This window comes from Neophocaena asiaeorientalis, unplaced genomic scaffold, assembly GCF_003031525.2.
Source record: "Neophocaena asiaeorientalis asiaeorientalis breed wild unplaced genomic scaffold, Neophocaena_asiaeorientalis_V1.1 scaffold280, whole genome shotgun sequence".
Lineage (NCBI taxonomy): Eukaryota > Metazoa > Chordata > Mammalia > Artiodactyla > Phocoenidae > Neophocaena > Neophocaena asiaeorientalis.
In genome coordinates this window covers 5,801,711-5,824,484 of record NW_020185321.1, presented here as the reverse complement: position 1 = coordinate 5,824,484, position 22,774 = coordinate 5,801,711, and the positions used below count along the sequence as shown (strand labels likewise).

Below are 22,774 nucleotides of genomic sequence, written 5' to 3'. Positions count from 1 at the left end.
TTGATGTCTAAGTATTGAGTGCTTAGGAGAGCCCATACAAGAAGAAGACTTTATTGTGTCCACAGACCTTGGTTTTCTAGTGAGTAAACATAGACGTAAAATCAATAGATTATAATATTACTATATGGCAAGAAGGGAGGTTCCCGTGTTACACTGTGTCCTTTCTTCCATCTCCAGCTCACCCTTATGGATCATGTTTCTCCATCTCTCCCTCGTAGTCATATCCCAGGAGTGCTTTGTCCCATTTACACGTCTCCATTCTGTAACAAGCACCAAAGGCATGGAAGTAATCTATGGTTGAAAAAGCAGATAGAAAAGCCTACTTTCTATACACACTAAAGCACTGGAGAAGAGAGAGGTCAAGAGAAGCAGGTCCTTGGTGACAGGAGCCTAGGAATAGAGCAGGCCTTGAACCTCAGTAAAATTAGAAAAGCTGCCCTAAGCCTTCCTTTGGTCATTAATTCAATACTACCCACTCTTTTTTCTTCTCCATGCCTCCCTTACATTTTTTTAAAAATGAGGAAATCATTCCATTTTTTTTTTCTCTCCTCTAGGTAAGAGGCAAGAACAAAGTATAGTAGAAATTTTTAAAATTTTTTTTTTTTTAATTATTTTTTTAAATTTATTTTTGGCTGCATTGGGTCTTTGTTGCTGTGCACGGGCTTTCTCTAGTTGCAGTGAGTGGGGACTACTCTTAGTTGCAGTGCACAGGCTTCTCATTGCAGTGGCTTCTCTTGTTGCAGAGCATGGGCTCTAGGTGCACAGGCTTCAGTAGTTGTGGCACATGGGCTCAGTAGTTGTGGCTCGTGGGCTCTACAGCACAGGCTCAGTAGTTGTGGCACAAGGGCTTAGTTGTTCCACGGCATGTGGGATCTTCCTGGACCGGGGATCAAACCCATGTCCCCTGCATTGGCAGGTGGATTCTTAACCACTGTGCCACAAGGGAAGTCCCAGAAATTTTTTTAAAAGAGAGACATAACAAGTGGATGCCTGCCCCTACTCCCCCTATAAACACAGAGAAATGCCATCTAAACTATGACAGAATGTCTTAAAAATGGTCAAGTTCAAAAGAAAAGAAAAGGAAAAAGGAAAATTCTGCATCCAGAAACAAAGAGATGAATCACAACCGTAAATGTAAAGGTAACTTTGAGCTGACACCTCATAGAGATCTTTGATCCCATATATAATGCTTAAGAGTACTAACTGGGGTCTGGGGTTCTAATTTCTACACAGGAACAGGGGGCAGAGAGCTGGAACTAAGACCCTGCTTAGTCCTATAAAATATTTCTAGAAAAATACTACTCACTGGCCCAAAGAGATGAGGGAGCTTGCAATCTCTGAGATTTTTTTAGGGGATTGGGGGCAAAAAATAAGAATATGGTATTACTCCACTTATATGAAGTATCTAGAGTAGTCAGACATATAGAAACAGATAGCAGGATGGTGGTTGCCAGGGGCTGGGGAAGAGGAAATGGAGAGTTATTGTTTAATGGATACAGTTTCAGTTTTTCAAGATGAAAAGTTCTAGAGCCTGGTTGCATAACAATGTGAATATCCTTAACAGTATTGATCTATACACTTTAAAATGGTTAAGATGGTAAATTTTATGTTATGTGTGTTTTACCACACTTTTTAAAAATGAATAAAGGCTGAAAGAAACTAGAAAAAGACAACCCAAAAAACAAAATCCAAAATAAGTAGAAGAAATAAAAATAGGTAGAAATCAATGAAGTAAAAAGCAGACAATAGAGAAAATGAATAAAACCAAAAGTTGTTTATTTGGAAAGAGTTTTAAAATTTATAAATCCATATTAAGAATAGTTAATAGGGCTTCCCTGGTGGCGCAGTAGTTGAGAGTCTGCCTGCCAATGTGGGGGACATGGGTTCATGCCCCGGTCCGGGAAGATCCCACATGCCACGGTGTGGCTGGGCCCGTGAGCCATGGCCGCTGAGCCTGCGCATCTGGGAGAGGCCACAATGGTGAGAGGCCTGTGTCCCTCAAAAAAAAAAAGAATAGTTAATAAAAGAAAAAACACAAATTACCCATGTCAGAAATGAAAATGGAGATATCACTACTGACCCCACAGATAGCAAAAAAAATAAGGGACTGTTATGAACAAGTTGATGCCAATAAATTACACAACACAGATAAAATGCTATTATTGCTTGAAAAGCACAACTTCCCAAAACTAACTCAAGAAGAAATAGAAAAACAGAATCTCTCTGTATCTATTAAAGAAATTTAATTTTTAATTAAAAAAAATTCCTACATGGAGAACCTGGTTGAATTCTACTGAAATGCTTACAACTCGGCAGGAAGTAAATGTAACAGCACTGCTTTAGAAATTCTTTTAACTCAGGGCACATGAGATTAAGTTGAAATAAACAACAACCTCTTCCTCCACTGAAATGAGCTGAAAAACAAAACCTATAAATCAACAAGAAGGGACTTCCCTGGTGGTCCACTGGTTGAGAATCTGCCTTCCAATGCAGAGGACACAGGTTCGATCCCTGGTCAGGGAACTAAGATCCCACATGCCTTGGGGAAACTAAACCTGCACGTGGCAACTAAGCCTGCGCACCACAACTACTGAGCCTGCACACCACAACTACAGAGCCTGTGTGCCTCAACTACAGAGCCCACATGATCTGGATCCCATGTGCCACAACTAGAGAGCCCACGCACCACAACTACTGAGCCTGCATGCTCTGGAGCCTGCCCACCACAATGAAGAGCCCGCCCACCACAACAAAAGATCCTGTGTGTGGCAACTAAGACCCAACACAGCCAAAATAAATAAATAAAAAGGAAGGAAATTTTTTAAATCAAAAAATTTTTAAAAATTAATCAAAAAGGAAAAAGCCATCACAGGAGAGTCAGCAGGTAAAGAAATAAAGTTGGTGGTGGGTAGGGGAATTAGGTGAAGATGGTCAAAAGGCACAAACAAGTAAGTACTGGAGATATACAACAATGTGACTATAGTTAACAATGCTGAATAGCATAGATGAAAGTTGCTAATCCTAAAAGTTCTCATCAGAAGGAAAAAAATTATTTTGTAACTATGTGAGGTGACAGGTATTAACTAAACTTATTGTGGTGATCATTTCACAATATATACATGTGTCAGGGATCATGCTGTGCGCCTTAAGCTTATATGATGTTATATGTCAATTACATCAGTAAAACTGGGCGGGGGGGGGGAGAAAGTTGGTACCTACAAGAACTGCATATAATATGACAACGTAAAAGAATATGAAATAAATGTTTAAAATGGAAAAGTCAACAAAAGCACAATACATAAAAAGAATCTGCAGATAGTAAAAGAATAAAGAGAATTTCCAGAAATAAAAATCAAAGTAAAAAAACAAAAACCCGAGAACTTAAAAAATTAACACTACTGAAAAGTAAATTATTAGACTTAAACATGTATCTGAGGGAATCACCTAGAAGGCAGCACAGAGATGAAATGTAAAATATAGAAGGGACACTATAAGAGATATAGAAGGAAATGAAAAGGTTCAATACACATCTAATGTCATAAAAGGAGGGAAACAGAGAAAGGAGAGGAGGCATCAGAAAAGAAAATGGTTTAGAACTTTTCATAATTAAAGTCATGATTTCACGATCAGGAATCAAAATAAGTTGTAAATGGGATAATGAAAGTAGATCTAATACCTAGACACATCCTGATACTGCAAAATAACAAATCTTCTGAAGGAAAGAAAAAGAAAGAAAACATGTTACCTAAAAGGAATGATGATTAGGCACATGAGATGTCAGAAGACAATGGAATACTACCTTCAAAACGATAAAGGAAAAATAGCAGTCAAGAATGGGGCAGAATAGGGGCTTCCCTGGTGGCGCAGTTGTTCAGAGTCCACCTGCCGATGCAGGGGACATGGGTTCGTGCCCCGGTCTGGGAAGATCCCACATGCTGCGGAGCGGCTGGGCCTGTGAGCCATGGCTGCTGAGCCTGCGCATCCGGAGCCTGTGCTCCACAACGGGAGAGGCCACAACAGTGAGAGGCCCGCGTACGGCAAAAAAAAAAAAGAATAGGGAAAAATAAAGACATTTAAGGCAAAGAATGGGGATTCTTTCATAGACTCACTGGAGAATTTCTAGAACATACACATTAGCAAGAAGTAAATTGATCCCAGAAAGACAGAATGAGATAAAATTTGTTGGGAAGTCTAAGTAAGTGTATACTAAGTAATAATGATTAATTAATGGCGTTTCAAAACAAAAGATTAAAAAGCACTAACAATAGAAAGAATAGACTTAAAGCATTCTAAAATCTTCGAGGTGTCCTCTCCCAGTGAAATCATGGACGATGCTAACTTTTTTCAGCAATAGTGTGTGACTAAGCATAGAGTACTGCCAATCAGGGAAGCTCATCTGAGCCTTGGTGTCCAGAGTTTCTACTGGGGCTCAGTCATATAGACATAGTTGACTGCCTGCATGGCTGACCTTAGTTTCCAGCCCCCTCCAGAGTTTGCACTAATACTGCATGACTCAAAACTCCAACCTAAATCACATTATTAGACTCTTCGGTTTTTACCCTCAGGTAAACAAAGACACTATCAAGCAGGATATTCCAAGGGTTTAGTGATCACCTCCCAGGAGCCAAAGGCAAAGGCAAGACCTCTCTTTGTGTAAGGTTAATTCTTTACTACATAAGAATAAAAACAGAAAATATTACAATAAATAAACTAATAGTATGTGTTAGGAAAACTCAGAAACAAATTCAAGAATAAATTACAAATGAAAGTTTACCAGAAGTGAAGACAAACAAGCAATAAAGAAAAACAATAAAACCACAGATTATATCTTAAGACAAATAAAATTTTTAAAAATACAAATTTTCAAAGTAAAGAATATATAAGCAGCCAGGGGCTCAATAGTCTACCATAAGAGTTTTCAGTTCTGGGATAAGGAGATTGATTCACTTGGTGTTTATACCTGCCACAAGAGTGGTGGGTCTTAGTATCAGGGCTTGCTTGCCCACAGCCTCTATGAGATTATTTTTCCAAAAAAAAAATTCAAAATAAAGGTATAAAAAGAGAAAGAGTTCACATATCTTCTGTCAGAGTGGTGGAAAATGGAGCCCATGAAGGAGCTCAATCTTCTTGACCACAACTGGGGAAAGAATCAGGGTCTAGACCCATGTGTTGACATGTACAGAGAAACTCAGGCAGAGTTTGTGGTCTGCATGGATGACAGCCTGGATACATGCAGAGTAACTGGGTAATAACTAAATATACTGAAGATATCTGGAACCATGATTCTCATAGTCAGAGAAGATAGGTACAAACATGTAAAGGAAGAGGTCTGAAATAAACCTTGTTAAATTGGATTGGAATTAGAGGTGTCAGTGTCCACTACACAATTTTTAACAGTGTTTAAATCTTAACAAGGCAGAATTCTATATTCAGAGAAAATATATTCAAGAATGAACGAAGGAGCTTCCCTGGTGGCGCAGTGGTTGAGAATCTGCCTGCTAATGCAGGGGACACGGGTTCGAGCCCTGGTCTGGGGGGATCCCACATGCCGCGGAGCAGCTAGGCCTGTGAGCCACAACTACTGAGCCTGTGCGTCTGGAGCCTGTGCTCCGCGACAAGAGAGGCCGCAATAGTGAGAGGCCCACGCACCGTGAGGAAGAGTGGCCCCCGCTTGCCACAACTAGAGAAAGCCCTCGCACAGAAACGAAGACCCAACACAGCCAAATATAATAAATAAATAAAAATTAAAAATCACAGTATTCCAAATCATTAAAAAAAAAGAATGAATGAAAAATAAAGATACTTTTAGATAAGAGAAAAATAACAATTTATTACCAACACACCTGCATTACAAGAAATGCTAAAAGGAAGCTTTTCAGGCTAAAACACAATGCTACCAGTGGGGAAATGGAATCTTCAGGAACAAAGGAAGAGAGCATAAATGGTAACTCTCTGGATAAATGTAATAACTCTTTTATTTTAACTTCTTTAAACTACATATAAGTACTCAAGGTAAAAATTATAGTCTGTTGTGTTTATATAGATACAGATTGTGTAGCTAGTAGAGTGGCTATACTGTTTTCAGATAAACTACACCAGTGATAAAGAGGGACATTCCATGATAGAAGAGTCCATACATTAGCAAGAATTATTATCATATATGTGTACACACCTAAAAACACAACATCAAACAACACTGCACTTGCATGACCCTAAGAATGAGTGCCTCCTTAAATTTTGCACCCCAGGTGCTTTACTCAATTCAGCATTACTGTAGTCCTGGCCCTGATTTTAATATCTCAGCAATTGAAAAAAATACAAGACCAAAAAAATCATGAAGACGTAAATGATATGAACTATCAACCAACTTGGACAAATTAATATTTGTACAATAATTCACCCAACATCCATCGAATACATATTCCTTTCAAGTGCACACGACATAGTCACCAATGTAGACTATATATTAGGCCATACAAAAAGTGTCAATGAATTTCAAAGGATCAGAATCATACACAGTGTATTCTCTGATCAAATAGGACTAGATTGAAAATCAATAACAATGAAGTAGCTAGAAAACACACAAATGTTTGGAAGTTAAGCAACACACTTCTATATAATCCATGGGCTAAAGACAAAACGGAAATCAAAACGGAAATAAAATATTTTGAACTGACTGATAAAAATACAATATATAAAAATTTGTGGAATGGAGTTAAAGTAGGGAATTTCTGGCTTTAAATGTTATATTAGAAGAGAAAAAGGGTCTAAAACCAGTAACCAGAGGTTCCACTTTAAGAAGCTAGGAAAAGAAAGGCAAAGTAAACCCTCAGTACCTAGAAGGAAAAAGAGAAGAAATAAACTAAATAGAAAATAGACATACAATTAGCCAAACCAAAAGTGATTTCTTTGGAAAGAGCAACAAAATTGATTAAACCTTACCTAGATTTGTTAAAAATAAAAAACTGCAAAGACAAGTCACCAATATCAGGAATGAAAAAGAACTTATCACTAAGGAATATATAAATAGTAGAAGTCTAACAAGGGAATTATTATGAACCACTTCAGTGCAACAAATTTGACAACTCAGATGAAATGGACAAAATTACTGAAAAATATAACAGTATAAGACAGATACAAGATGAAATAGAATATCTGAATAGCCCAATACCTATTAAAGAAAGTGAATTTGTTATCATAAACAAAGAAAACTCCAGGCCTAGCTAATTTTACTAGAGGATGCTACCAGACATTCAAGAAATAATACCAATCTCATACAAACTTTTCTAGAAGAGAGGAGGAAATAGTTCACATCTTATTTTATGAGGCCAGTACTACACTAATACCAAAACTTGAGAGAAAATGACATACTAAAAGCTTTGTGCAAAATTTCTTAAGAAAGTGTTAGCAAATTGGGTAGGAAAAACACATTCCTCCTGTGTTTCTCCTTTAGTCTTACACTGCTATCACACTTTACTTCTGGTCACCAAAAGTATGGGTTTTTTTTAACATCAGCTGGGTGTCCTAAAATTTAACTCAATTCTGATGCCATCTACCTAGAGATAGCATCAGATCCCACAGGTTAAGGGCACAGTCCAAAAAGACTCTCTTCCCTACTCCCCCACCCCATTTCAGATGCCAATCAAAAGCCCCAGGTTGTCACCTGTACTTTTGACCAACTGGCTATAAATCGGGGTTCTTCATTGGGTATGAGCATTTCCTAGAACTCACAGAACTCAGAAACACTTATGTTTGCCAGTTTGTTATATAACAAAATATATCATAAAGGATACAGACGAACAGCCAGATGAGGGGGTACATAGAAGGAGGTCTGGAAGGGTCCCAAGCCAAGGAGCTTTTGTCCCCGTGTTGGGCCACACCACCCTCCCGGTATGTGACTGTGTTCACTGACCTGGAAACTCTCAGAATCCCATACTTTGGGGATTTTTATGGAGGCTTTATCATGTAGGCATAATCAATCATTAGCTTAATCTCCAGCTCCTCTCCCTTACCCATGATGGGTGGGGCTGAAAATTCCGAGCTTCTAATCATGGCTTGATATTTCTGGTGACCAGCTACCATCCAGGGTCCACCAAGAGTTACCTTCTCAGAACAAAAGACACTCTCCTATTACCTAGGAAATTCCAAGGGATTTAGGAACTCTGTCAGGAGCCAGAGTCAAAGACCAAATATTAGAACAAAAGATGCTCCTAGTACTCTTATGACTTAGGCAAATACAAGGGTTTTAAGAGTTCTATACTAGGAACTGGGGGCAGAGATCAACATATTTTTCTATTATTTCACACAAATTTAATATGGAAATATATATAAGGAAAGACAACATGACCTACATATACAAGATTGAGTTAACAATCAAAAATCAATTTAATTCATCATATTAGTTGAATGAAGGAGTAAAGACATATTGCTTCAGTAGATTCAGAAAAAGTATCTTACAAAATATAATATCCCTTCATGATAAAAACTTGCAGCAAGCTAGGACTAGAGAACTTGCCAAATTTGATAGAGCATCTATACAAAACCTCCACCTATGTGTAATGATGAAATATTAAACATTATCCTCCTATGACCAAAAAATGGCAACAATGTCTACTTTCACTACTTCTATTCAGCACTGTATTGGAAGTCCTAGCAAGTACATTAAGGCAATAAAAATGAATGAAGATATAAACACTGGCAAAGAAGAAGAAAATCCTATTTGTTGATGGCAATTGTTTGTTTACAAAATCCTAAAGAATCTGTAAAGCAAGAACTAGCACTTATAAGTAAATTAGAAAAGTTGCTGCATACAAAGTTATTATGTAATAATTAACTAATTTTATATAGTAACAGCAAACAATTGAAAAGTGAAAAATTTTTTAAAAAGCCCTAACAGATGTAATTAAAGTCCCCTGCCTGATCAGCCCTCACTCAGCTGAGCTCTCTGTCTTCTTGACAACCCTCCCAGCTTCTTCCCTTGCTCGAATATGGTGGTCACACTGCCTATAAGAAATAAATATGAAATAATGTATAAAAATATTAATAAGAATTAAAACCAATTCTATAAAACACTTTGAGAATTAAATTTCTAATTACCTGTAAGCAAAAATAATATTGGTGAAGACTTCAGAGAAGGGTAGAGGGATTGAGAGAACAGTCACCTTAGGGTGATGAAAGAATCACAAAGAATAGAGAGATGAGAGAGGTAAGAAAGGTCTTATTTAAACCTATACTGGCTCTCTGTATTAAAAGGCAATATAGTATAACAGTTAATTCAATGAGAACTATGTTGGCTATGATTACTATATTTTTGTTGTTTGCTAAGAGGAAAAGGGGAGATTTCTGAAATATTCACAGGTTCTTTCTAGAATGCTAAACAAATGCTGATAAATGAAAAGTTCATGGATTGTCATTTTCAATGACAATGTAGGTCAAATAAAAAAAATTTGTTATAAGAATGAATACGTTCACTTCATTTAAAATATTTTTTGACTCAATGCATCACCATGTAAACTGTAGAGATTACTTTGAAAATCAGTACAAATCAGGATTTTTTCTGTCTGTTCTAAAGGTGGGTCAGAAAATAATGTACAGCATCTTTACCAATTCTGAGTTCAAACACAATATAACACCTGGTTTCTTTGTCAATAGATATGTCTTAAGTGTCCCACAAATCACATCTAGCTCCCTGGGTATCGAAGAAGGTAGAAATTATATGAAGGGACTGAGAAAAGTATGACTATCATGAAGAATGAATGTCGTGAAGAATGGTGAGGTGTCATCTGCAACACAACAAAGCTTAAACCATTCCTTTGAAAACAGGGTGAAAAAAATCACCTAGTTTCTTAATAGATAGCCTTGATATTCCAGAGAGAATATTTAAATTATTTGAGGCAGACAGCTTACCCAGTAAGACTAAGTTGCTGTTTTCCATCATCACATCCCAGTACAGTTCCCTCAGAGCAGAACCCCAGGTATTCCACTCCTCCTGAGTGAACTCTAGGGCCGCTTTCCTGAATGTTCCCCATTCCTAAAAGCACAAACCCATGCATTACTGGTAAAATTCAAGAAATGTTTTCAAAATAGAAAGAGAGTAGATAAAGGTTTGAAATCCAAGAAGGGAGCTATATAGCAAGCAAATAGGCTGTGGCTGGAAGTCTATGGTAAGAGAAGTTAAGGAAATCAGTGTTTCAGAAACAGATTATACACATATTTTTAAGTAATCTAGTTGATTTAGTTCATGCCTATTATGTGATTCCTCAGTTATAAAAACATGTCTAGAAACATGGCTAGAAATGAATAAAAGAATCACAATTTACCAATTAACTGAAATAGTGAATACGAGCATACTGCATACCATATGCCTACCTCATAAGTTATTAATAAATGTTCATTTTTACATCTTCTTTTTTCATTATAGACTAAGAAAATATAACTTATGGAATTTCTTTTCCAACATAGTATTAAATCTCTATATAGATAGAGAGATAATAGTTTGCATAAAATTAAAGAATTTCTTCAAGCCTCAGGTTCATCATTATGTTATACACCATTTTTTTTCTAGTTGTCATTTTTTTAATGGTTTCATATTTCACACTAAATTGTTCTCTAACTTGTTTCGGTTTGGGTGTAAGACCATTATTTAAAAATATGTAATAAGCACTAAACTTTCTTATGCCAAAGTATTTAGTAAATTTTTTTAACAGCTACAGTTAATCTAGTAGATATATCACTCTTAATTATTCTTTTATACTACCAAGTTTAGGGTGGGGAAAAAAATCTCTAACATCTTTTCTACTGATGGGAGTCTGTAGTTAGCTACTTCTTTTAAATCTAGCTGAGCCACCATCCCTCACTGAATACTTTCCTTGATCCTGAGTTAGTGGATATAAAACACAGAATGGTCCATAATCACATAGAAAATCATCTTAAACCAGCACAAACTTTTCAAGTACACAATAAATCTTCCTCCTGACAATCATCTTTCCATGACTGATTCCCAAGGTAGATCCCTGATTTCTCTGTATGCAAGTCCCAATTTTCCTACCCAATCCTAAAAGCCTCATAAAACATGTAATCTCAACACATACCAACACTGGGGCCAATCAACTGCCAATCGTTTATTTTCCTAGAAAATGCAAAGAATTTCTAAGTTTTTCCATGAGTAATCAAATGGGACCAACTTCTCTTAATCATCTCTTCACCGTTCTTTGGATGGTGAAATACCTCCTCCTCAAGCGATTTAATTTTACTCCATAACTCTTCTTGAAATAAGGCTGAACTTATAGGAGATGCTACATATTAATGGAAGAACAGGGAGACCCATCAGGAGGACCCTGGGCTGGTTGGCATCATACTTCACTGGTATGGGAGGAACTGGGGACAGCTTCTTAGAGATCTCTGTTACACAGGACATTTCTAAATAAAGAAATGTTCACATGATCTAATATATAACTATGTTCAAGAATTAGAAACAGAAACTTACCAAAGCCATGGTTTAAAATGGTTGAGAAACTTGTCAGTACTCTTCAGGGTTTCCCTCCTGGAGAAGCACAGAGACTACAGAGGTGAGAACTGGGAAAAGAAAAGTTGCTCTGACACCAGATGTACTTCTCAGCTCCCCAAATGATACACATTAATATGTGCTTTTTTCTTTTGTCTTCCTGCCTGTAAACAGTACCTTATCAACATACATAGAAAATAACAGGTAAGATGGGTTCTGGACAAATCTAAACAGTCCACACACAAAGAATCCAGTAAACAGGCACAGATACCAAGCAGAGGTCCTCCTGTCTGAAAGTAGGATCCAGACACTAGCAGGAGGGTTCTGGCTCGTCCTCCACTCTGCTAATACTGGCCTGGGCCTGAGATTGGGCACATCTCGAGCAGATACTCCTCCCGCTATTCTACTTTGCAGGGCTGCAAAGGGAAGACATCATCCACACCTAAACCTCATCTTTGGCCTCAGAGATTGACACATACTGTAAATTCCAGTAAGGCCCACAACAGTATTTCAGGTCCTGCATGTCCTTCCAGAATTTTGCCATTCACCTACTTCATCAAGAAGTGGGGTTTAGGGGCTTCCCTGGTGGCGCAGTGGTTAAGAATCTGCCTGCCAATGCAGTGGACACAGGTTTGAGCCCTGCTCCAGGAAGATCCCACATGCCGTGGAGCAACTAAGCCCGTGCACCACAATTACTGAGCCTGTGCTCTAGAGCCCACGAGCCACAACTACTGAACCCCGGGCACCCTAGAGCCCGTGCTCCACAAGAGAAGCCACCACAATGAGAAGCCTGCGCACCGCAACAAAGAGTAGCCCCCACTCACTGCAACTAGAGAAAGACCACAAGCAGCAACGGAGACCCAACGCACCCAAAAATAAATTAATTTTTTTAAAAAAGTGGAGTTTATTTCCCTTCCTTTGAAACAGAACAGGCCTTTGTGATTCTCTTGATGAATAGAGTGCAGTGGAAATGACACTGTCTATTTTCCGTGGCTAGATTAGGAAAGGCAATAGAGCTTCCTACTAACTCACTCTCAAGACGCTCACCCTGAAACCCACCCATTTTGCTGTGAGGAATTCAAGCAGCTACACAAGAAGGCCACAGCTAGATATTCCAACCACAGTCCAGCTGAGATTCCAGCTGACTGCCAGCATCAACCACCAAATACGTAAGTGAGCAAGCCTTCCGAGGATTCCAGTCCCCAATCTTAAAACCACCCCAGCTGAAGCCAAGTAGAGCAGAGACTAGCTGTCTCCACAAAGTTCTGCCCGATGAACAAATTAATGATTAAAACAAATGCTATCATTGTTCTAAGCCACTAATTTTGGGGTGGTTTCTTAGGTAGAAACTGGGAATGCCTGATCACCCCCCACACAAAAACAGAAATCAGTGCCATTGCAGAACAACATTGGCTCACATGGAGTCCTACCCCCAAGCCAACACAAGTCCCAGAATCCAACAGCTTAGCACTTCCCATTTCTTTCTTTCTTTTTTTTTTTTTTTGCGGTACGCGGGTCTCTCACTATTGTGGCCTCTCCCACTGCGGAGCACAGGCTCTGGACGCGCAGGCTCAGCGGCCATGGCTCACAGGCCCAGCCACTCCGTGGCATGTGGGATCTTCCCGGACAGGGGCACGAACCCTCATCCCCTGCATTGGCAGGCGGACTCTCAACCACCGTGCCACCAGGGAAGCCCCTACTTTTGTTAATCTTTGATTTGTATATCCTGAAGCTGTTATTAGGTATATTCAAATTCATGATCACTATATCTTCTTTTTAGGTTTAAACTTTTATCATTATGAAACGTTCCCGTTATCTCTCGTAAGTCCTTTTTTTTTTTCTGAACTTAATAGAGAGACACCAACTTTCCTTTAGTATTCGCATTATACCTCTTTCAGATTTCGTTTTCTGTGTCATTATACTTAATATGTGTCAGCTGCTAAAAGCATATGGTTGATTTTGTTCTTTTCAACAATTTTCTTTTTATTGGAGTGTTTAATCCACTTTCATGAAATTTAATTACTAATAATGTTGGGTACACCAACGTTTGCTTTTATGTGTCCCCTCTGTTTCTTTGTTCTTCTATTCCACCATTCTTACCTTCTGTTGTATTAGTCAAATACTTTTATTATTCTAGTTTTCCCCATTAATTTATACTGTCATACATTATTCTTAGTGGTTATCATAAAAATTGTAGTATTATGCTTAACTTATTACAACTAGAACTCTCATGCAGTGGCTGTTAGAGCATACCATACTGAAAATATGTTCATTGATGTCTACAAAACTAAACATAGATGTATTACATAACCCAGCAATCCTTTCCCTGTGCATCTCCACAGCAGAAATGAATGCTTAAGTCCACAAAACACATGTACAATAATGTTCATAGCAGTAGTATCTCTTCAAGAAAAATTAGAAACAACTCAAATTTCCAACAACGGAATAACAGAAAAATAATCTGTACAACATCCTATAATGGAATACATAGCAAAAGAAAAGGTGCCTGCTATATGCAGCAACATGGATGAATCACACAAAGATGTTGAAAAAAAAAGATCTATCTTTGGGCTTCCCTGGTGGTGCAGTGGTTAAGAATCCGCCTGCCAATGCAAGGGACGTGGGTTCGAGCCCTGGCCAGGGAAGATCCCACATGCCGCAGAGCAGCTAAGCCTGTGCACCACAATTACTGAGTCTGCACTCTAGAGCCTGTGAGCCACAACTACTGAGCCTGTGTGCTGCAACTACTGAATCCTGTGTGCCTAGCCCGTGCTCTGCAACGAGAAGCCACTGCAATGAGAAGCCCGCGCATTGCAACGAAGAGTAGCCCCCGTTTGCCGCAACTAGAGAAAGCCCGTGTGCAGCAACGAAGACCCAACACAGCCAAAAATATAAATTAATTATTTTTTAAAAATATCTATCATTATGTGAAGTTCAAAACAAGTAGATTTTGAATGGAGAGGTACATAGATATTTGTATTCAGTGAGACCCAGATAAAAGGGTAAACTATTCAGTTCCTATATTATTCCCCTGAATAAATACATCTGAGCAAGTTACTGTCATTTGCATTCCACCCAGCAGGAGCCAATGTGACGCTGCAGAACATGTCTACACTTGAAATGACACAAGTATTCCCAGAGGGTCCTAGATGGGGAGGTAAAGTTGGCCAAGACATGGGAGCTGCAGAGCAAGTAGAAGCAAATGCCCAGGTAAGATTCAGCTTTAGCAATAACTGATTGATTTAAAATAAATTATAGAACATCCATTCATGACTACTAAGGCGGTCATTAAATGCATGGTTATAAAAAAATTTGTAGTTAACATGTTCAATTATATCTCAATAAAGGTTGGAAAAAGTACGAAAATATTCAAAACATATTCAATAGTTTTTTAAAAATAAATACATAAATATAATGTCATTTTGCCTGTAAAATGTATATATATAAACAGAAAGAAAAATATCTGGAAAGTTATGAAACCTTTTGTTAGCATTGCTTCTCTATGCTTTCTGTGATTTTTTTATTTAAAACTACTTCTTAAGAGTGGCCATGTATTAATATATTTTTGAAGAATAGCTTTCTTTTTAAAGACTTTTAAAGTGCATATTTATATTAATACATGGCCACTCTTAAATTAAGAAGTAGTCTTAAACAGTCTTCCCTGAACTTTGAGAAGATGCTCAGGACAAATAGATGCCAACTCTGAATGGCTTTTGTTTCTTTCTGCTCCCAACACCTGATTTAACACTTTGATGTTTACATATGGCAAAAGAAGTTGGAGTTTTGCCTAGAAAAGAACGGTTAAAAGTCCCTGAGAGAAGTCTCATAAGTTTTGATGTTCTAAATGCTGCCTTCATGTCTTCCTGATGTATGGGTTTAATTCACTTCTAATTCATTCCTTTTAGCCCTGATGACAACCAAACACTTGTTTAATCTTGTTCTGTTACTCTCATTTTTACATCTAATCTCACAAAAATTTTCTTGAATAAAACCTATTTACCTCCCCAGAGCTTTTATGTCTTCCAATATAACTGGTCATAACCTAAGAATGCTGTCATCAGAATGTCTCTTCCATATGCATTCCCAACATGTGTCATCTGACTTAAGAGCCTTTATCACAGTCTACCTTATATTTATTCCCACATATATTTGATCTTTGCTTAATAATGAGCAACTTACCTCTTTTTAGTGCTGGTGTCCCGTCAAGTACTAGAATAAGTTCTGGCATATTTTGAGCAGGAAACATATAAAAGTAGATGAAGATATATCTTAAGGATATTCATCATAGTTTTGATAATCATAAATATCTCAGGGTAGAAAAGAGGTTAAATAAATTATTGATGGGAGTTCCCTGGTGGTCTAGTGGTTAGGATTTGGCACTTTCACTGCTGGGGCCTGGGTTCAATCCCTGGTCAGGGAACTGAGATCCCACAAGCCACATGGGGCAGCCAAAAAAAAATTACTGGTAGCTATTATTAATATGTACGTTAGTTTTTAAAGGTGATTACCCTAATTCATAGTAAATGTTGAGGAAAGACATTTGTAATGAATTAATAAGTAAGACAGGCAGGTTAAAAACTTATCGAGAGATTATGTGCAGTTGTAAATAAGAACAAGCTCTGTGGTTAAACTTTCAGAATGTCAACCTTAGCTCTAAAAGTTATTGTGTGTGTTCATAAGTATCTTATCTGTACTGCCTAGATTTCCTTATCAATAAAGTGAGAAAAACAATAGTACCTAGTACCTCAAAGAGTTGTCAGGATTAAGTGAAAAAAAAAAAAACCAACAAAATATTATCTATTTTTTATTGATGACGAAGAGACTATTTCATATCCTGTAATTACCATTAAAGGAAATTCTCTTCTTTGCTTACCATTTTTTCTGAAAGTGAAATTCGAGCTTCTTAGGCCTGCTCTTCCTTATAATGCTAATATATTGCAGAGCACAGCTTACAAATATAATTTGTTTTCACCAGCAACATTACCCACAAAGAATGGGAGAAAGAAGAGGACAGCAGCTGCAGGTAGACACCATTCTGCCTCATAAAGCTAGCTAAGAGAATCTGACCCACTTAAGTAAGAAATTGAAAATACTAACAAAAAATCAATCTTGTTCGCTGTCTAACCCAGGCTTGTATGCTGGGTTATTTATAACTATGCATATTTATAACTACTAACATCTAATTCTGTTATCTGAAATTATAAACTCATCCTTGTCAGCATAATTTATATAATGGAGTCTCCTAAGATATTTGGTCTTGAGATATTAGCGCTATTTTCTGAAAGTAACTATGCAAAAAAAGACAATTAAATACTTAATTGAATAGCTTTACTTGATAATTTGTTCCCCTGGAATTATGCATAAATTGTTATCTGTAAAATTGCAAAAGGTCTGTCAAATCAGTTGGAGGTCATTGTTACTTCCTTATCCCTACTGATAAAGTTAATTTGTGTATCAGGATCCACAAAATGGGGGCCACCCCAGTGGTCCAGCCCACGTCACAAATGTAAACTTAAGTCAGCTTACATTTACAGGAAACACCTATTAAGGAAATCTAACATTACACCAATCACAATCTTCCAACTCAGCTTTGACTAGCTTACCTTACCCTAGAAAACTGGACCAGCTAGCCTTATAAGAAAATCCCTGACCTCCTAGCCAGTTATGCCATTTCCCTGTTGCCTCTTCTAACAGTCTATAAAATTCTCTCTTGCCCAAAACCCCTTGGGAGAATGCTCTACTGCTTGTGAGGCACTGTACTCCCCCAATCCATGGACTGTTTCCCTTGAATTAAAGACATCAAACTCGTTGCCAAATTGTTTTAGTTTTTGTCATTTGACACTACATACAAGGAAGTATAACAAACCATTGATTGGGTTGAATTCCTTTTTCAAACTAAGTGCTAGAGAGGTCTTTATTCATTTAAATGATTAATTCACGTGATTTTTTTTCCCTGAAAAAACCAAAATCATATAAACATAAGCATAAGGAAAAATTTAGAATGTACACCAAAATGTTAATAGTGATTATTTCTAGATGCTAAAATTATAAGTACTTTTGATTTTATAAGTGCAATTTGGATTACTAATTTTTTTCAACAAGACTACATTCATTTGATCATCAGGAATTAACACCTATTTCCATATAAAGCATTTTTCTAAAAAGCGTTGTAGGGAGGGGTATCTTCTACTTCTTATGAAAACTGTGAGCAAACAGACTGGCAAAATGACAGGTAAAAGCACTAAAAAACCAGTGTGACTAAAATAAATAAACCTACCAAGTATTGTGTCTTCTCTTACTGTATTTCATAAACATAGTGAGACACTTTCTATGTTAAGATTCACCTGTGAATGCTGCTCAGTATTCTGTAATAACCTAAACGGGAAAATAATTTGAAAAAGAATAGATACATGTATATGTATACCTGAATCACTTTGCTGTACACCTGAAACTAACACAACATTGTTAATCAACTATGCTCTAATATAAAATAAAAATTAAAAGAAAAATCTTCAGTCCTAAAAAAAAAAAAAAAGATTCACCTGTGAATGTGCACAATTCAGGTAAGTGACACTTTCAATATTTGGTTCATAGTAGAGGCTTAATAAATGTGGCTTTATCATTGCCTTTCTCTACTGAACGACCAGTTAATGTATCATATTGGATACAATCCTTGAAAAATTGGTAAGAAATGCCATTATAATAATTAAACTGATTTATAATTTAGCAATTTGAGTAATTTTGTTCATAAACATGAATACTGCATAGCATTACACTTTGTATTTTTCATACTAGAATCTCTTTTTGTATCTATATAATATTAATCACTTGAATGTAATGTGATTAACCTTATATTTACATGATACAGGAAATTATTTTGGGACAAACTCCTCTTAAAGTTCACTTCCAGGTGTAAATTATTGTTTCCAGGTCAGTGATTCAAACCCTGTTTGGTTCCTGTACACCTTTGACAGTCTCCAAATTATAGACTTTTTCCCCAAGAAAAATATACATTAATAAAATAAATATACAATAATTTGGTATACAATTCCAGGGCAAATCATTTAAGGTGAAGGATACCTGTTATAGACCATCTAAGCATATACCTTGTTTTCTTAAAAATGCCCATTACAATTAACTTTATATTTTCATTGCTCCTCATTCATGAATGTGGGATGACTTAGGATATCCACATAATAACAACAGGGTTCTTTTTAATTTTAATATTTTTAACTTATTTATTTATTTTGGCTGTGCGGGGTCTTAGTTGCGGCACACATACTTCTTAGTTGCAGCATGTGAACTCTTTAGTTGCGGCATGGAGGATCTAGTTCCCCGACCAGGGATTGAACCTGGGTCCACTGCATTGGGAGCGCAGAGTCTTACCCACTGGACCACCAGGGAAGTCCCAATAACAGGTTTTTAGGTTTCTTTTCCCTTTTTTTCTTATAAATTTATGTATTTCTTTATTTCATTTTTGGCTGCACTGGGTCTTTGTTGCTGTGCACGGGCTTTTCTCTAGTTGTGACGAGCAGGGGCTACACTTCGTTGCGGTGCACAGGCTTCTCATTGCGGTGGTGTGGCGCACGGGCTTAGCTGCTCTGTGGCATGTGGGATCTTCACAGACCAGGGCTCGAATCCGTGTCCCCTGCACTGGCAGGCGGATTCTTAACCACTCTGCCACCAGGGAAGTCCCCGAATAACAGGTTTTAATTTAAGCACTTATTATTGCTAGCCACTGTTCTAGTGCTGTTAATATTAACTCTCCTAATCCTCATAAAAACTGTTTGAAATTGGTACTATGATTTGTGTTTTACAAACAATAAACTCTGGAACGGAAAGACACTGAATATATTGCCCAAATTCACCAATACTTACAAGACCAAGATTTTAATCCAGATACTCTAGATTAGGGGTCAGTTAATTTTTCTGTAAAGGACCAGGTATAAATATGTTGGGCTTTGTGGGCAAAAGAGAAAATCAAGGATATTATGCAGGTGCTAATATAACAAGAGAGAAAACAAATTTCCATAGAAGTTTTTGACAAAATTCAAAACTTTATTTATGAACACTGAAATTTGAATTTCATATAATTTTCACATCATGAAATATTGTTCTCCTTTTGATATGCTGTCAATTATAGAAAAATGTTAAAACCAGTCTTAGTTCACAGGCCATAAAAAAAATTGGCTACAAGCTGGATTTGGCCTGTAGGGTCATGGTTTGCTGACCTCTGCTCGAGACTCAGAGACCATTATACATTGCTGACTCAGTCTACACAATTATGTGACTTGGGAAAAATGGATGCCGCCTAATCTTATTCAATAACTGGTTGGTACCACATAAATCTCCTAATTCCTGGGAAAAAAATTTCTGCCCTTCTTCAAAGAGATGTCTCTGTACATACCCCTAATATTCTTAAAGGTCTCCAAAACAGAAGACCGTTTTTACTGAAGACTGTTACTGAAATCAATCAAACCTTATCCTACCTTGCCATTTTCCCACTCATGTCTTTGAAGAAAATCTGAAGTATCTAATGTGTAATTCTACCTAAGCATTAACAAATCACCATGTAAAGGAGGACTGTTTCTGTGTCATGGGACTGCTTAGACAAAAACAGCACAAGGGGAAAGTGTTGCCAAGTGGTTATACAAAAATTAACTGTAGGAAGGGCATTTGATAAGGAACTGGGAAAGAAGGGTATCCATCCTAATGGTACTATCATTAACTGGGAATAGAAGGCTTGGCCAGGTAAATGGATTAGTCACTATTTGGCAGGGCATTTAAGATGAAGTTATTCTATATCCTGAGAAACAAAAATTCATTCCATGAAACAAAAACCTCAAAATGACTTCTAGGAAAGGGGAGCCCTCTTGCACTGTTGGTGGGAATGTAAATCGATACAGCCACTATGAAGAACAGTATGGAGGTTCCTTAAAAAACTAAAAATAGAACTACCATATGACCCAGCAATCCCACTATACTGGGCATATACACTGAGAAAACCATAATTCAAAAAGAGTCATGTACCCCAATGTTCATTGCAGCTCTATTTACAATAGCCAGGACATGGAAGCAACCTAAGTGTCCATTGACAGATGAATGGCTAAAGAAGATGTGGCACATATATACAATGGAATATTACTCAGCCATAAAAAGAAATGAAACTGAGTTATTTGTAGTGAGGTGGATGGACCTAGAGTCTGTCATACATTGTGAAGTAAGTCAGAAAGAGAAAAACAAATACTGTATGCTAACACATATATATGAAATCTTAAAAAAATAAAATAAAAAAATGGTTCTGATGAACCCAGGGGTGGGACAGGAATAGACGCAGACATAGAGAATGGACTTGAGGACATGGGGAGGGGGAAGGGTAATCTGGGACGAAGTGAGAGAGGAGCATTGACATATATACACTACCAAATGTAAAATAGGTAGCTAGTGGAAAGCAGCTATGTAGCACAGGGAGATCAGCTTGGTGCTTTGTGACCACCTAGAGGGGTGGGATAGGGAGGGTGGGAGGGAGATGGAAGAGGGAGGGCATATGGGGATATATGTATACATATAGCTGATTCACTTGGTTATACAGTAGAAACTAACACAACATTGTAAAGCAACTATACTCCAATAAAGATGTTTAAAAAAATGACCTCTAGCTTGGCTTTGAGATGTGCAGCTGCAAAACTTCTCCTTTCATGGCCCTTCTTTTGGGATATGGCAAAATTTGGAAGGAAAAGGGGATCATGACATACTAGGCCTTTCATACCAAGACAGGCTAAATAAGAACACATTCTTCATCACTAGCAAGCCTCCATCATCCATGTTAAATACACCCAATGGAAGTAAGAGAAAGATTGGAATACTCTTGACCCTTCCCTGTATCATAAAAAAAAAGTCAGGTTGACTGAAGCCTAGGAGCAGAATCTGTTTCTGTGTTCACAGCAGTTTCCTGTCAACAAAGCTATGAAAATGCTGTAGATCTGCAATATGCAGCTTGCCCCCACAGAGCTTCCAAGAGGAATCTTTGGAGGAAGGACTCCTACTCTTGGTGCCTTAATATCATGTCTTCCCAGGACCCTGCCTCGAGGGCAATTCCAGCTCTAAAATCCCTGTAATAAACACAGAGCTCTGATTTTTTTAGTTGGAACCTTCATTCTAGGTCTCAAATATTCAACTACCCTTTGAATATTTGAGACGTAGAATGCTAGCCATTTTTGTGCAGCTAGCATTTCTGCGCACTGTGGCTATAACAGGTGAAAACACAGAGGCAGTGAAAGAAAGCCCAGTGCAACAAATTCCAAGAAACCATGGAATTGACAATTAGCTCCCAAACAGGTAACACTTAATGTACTGCATGCCTGTGTATTAAGCACTAGGCTAGACAATAGATACAGGGTGCAATGATGAAGGCAACAGGGGCCATGCTTTAGAACTGGGGACCTCTGTGGTTAACAAGGGGCTCGCAGCCTTTGACAGGCACAGGCTGAGTCACACAGGGATCTTGTCCACTGATTCCTCAATGCTAGAACTGCAAAAATGAAACCACCCTCCTAAAAGTAAAAAGAGTCACACTAGGCCAGTTTTGATCTGTCGCTAGTCGGTCACAATAGTGCTGTCACAGGATCACTTGGTCACAGTGTAACACCTCACAGTCGCCCCCGACCACGGTCATTAATAAGGCCCTGCCCCCTCTCAGTCCTAGGAAGCTGATCTGGGCCAGTCAGAGCCTTCCCACCACGCACACAACCCCGACCCCATACTCACACACACGCTCTCGCTCGCTCTCGCCCTTTCTGATACACGCATACACTCATATGTGTGTATCTTACACTGATGCAGTCACACAATCACACATGCCCACCCACAATCACCTTCCTCAGCAGCTGACTCACAAAGGCCCGAGGCTCCTGCCTCCACCTGCCGCATCCGTGTCTGGGAAACTCCGGGACTCCTGCAGTGAGCTCCTCCCTCACCCAGACCCGGGTCACCTCAACTCACCGCACGGAAATCGATGACCACAAGGCTAGCTGAAAAAGAACCAGAGGCCGAAGTTCATCAATCCCCCCAAGGCCTGTGAGAAACGGAGTCCAACCCGGAAAAGTGCGGACGCCGACACTAACACACCCGAGCGTCCGCAGCTGGGACCTTGCCGTTCCTAACCCGCCGCCCCGCAGACTCCTGGGAGCGCCTGCCCGCGCGGGAGTACGCAGGCGCAGAGAACTGAGCCTTGGCGGGGGTGAGGTTGGTAGGTCCTAGGGCCTCTGAGGA

The 22,774-nt window shown here is 38.3% G+C and overlaps 1 protein-coding gene and 1 long non-coding RNA gene across 7 annotated transcripts in view; one reads left to right on the top strand and one right to left on the bottom strand.

Moving 5' to 3' along the window:
- The window catches only part of ZNF382 (zinc finger protein 382), a 52,157-nt gene that overhangs the window by 2,942 nt on the left and 26,441 nt on the right, over window positions 1–22,774 (top strand). For 3 of the 5 annotated variants that reach the window (XM_024733869.1, XM_024733874.1, XM_024733868.1), the window contains exon 2: window positions 14,586–14,713. The gene's annotated coding sequence lies outside the window, so the exon portion shown is untranslated. Of the gene's footprint in view, window positions 1–14,582; window positions 14,714–22,428; window positions 22,752–22,774 lie in introns of those variants that run through there. The other 2 variants (XM_024733870.1, XM_024733871.1) reach the window with 2 other exon arrangements.
- LOC112392323 (uncharacterized) lies at window positions 36–22,642 on the bottom strand. Of its 2 annotated transcripts, none has more exons than XR_003001660.1 (4): window positions 22,505–22,642; window positions 11,486–11,574; window positions 9,907–10,030; window positions 36–260 (listed from the first exon to the last, which is right to left on the bottom strand). It is a non-coding gene; the product is annotated as an uncharacterized LOC112392323 (long non-coding RNA). The 2 variants fall into 2 exon arrangements; XR_003001659.1 differs by having other exon boundaries at window positions 11,486–11,542; window positions 22,505–22,641.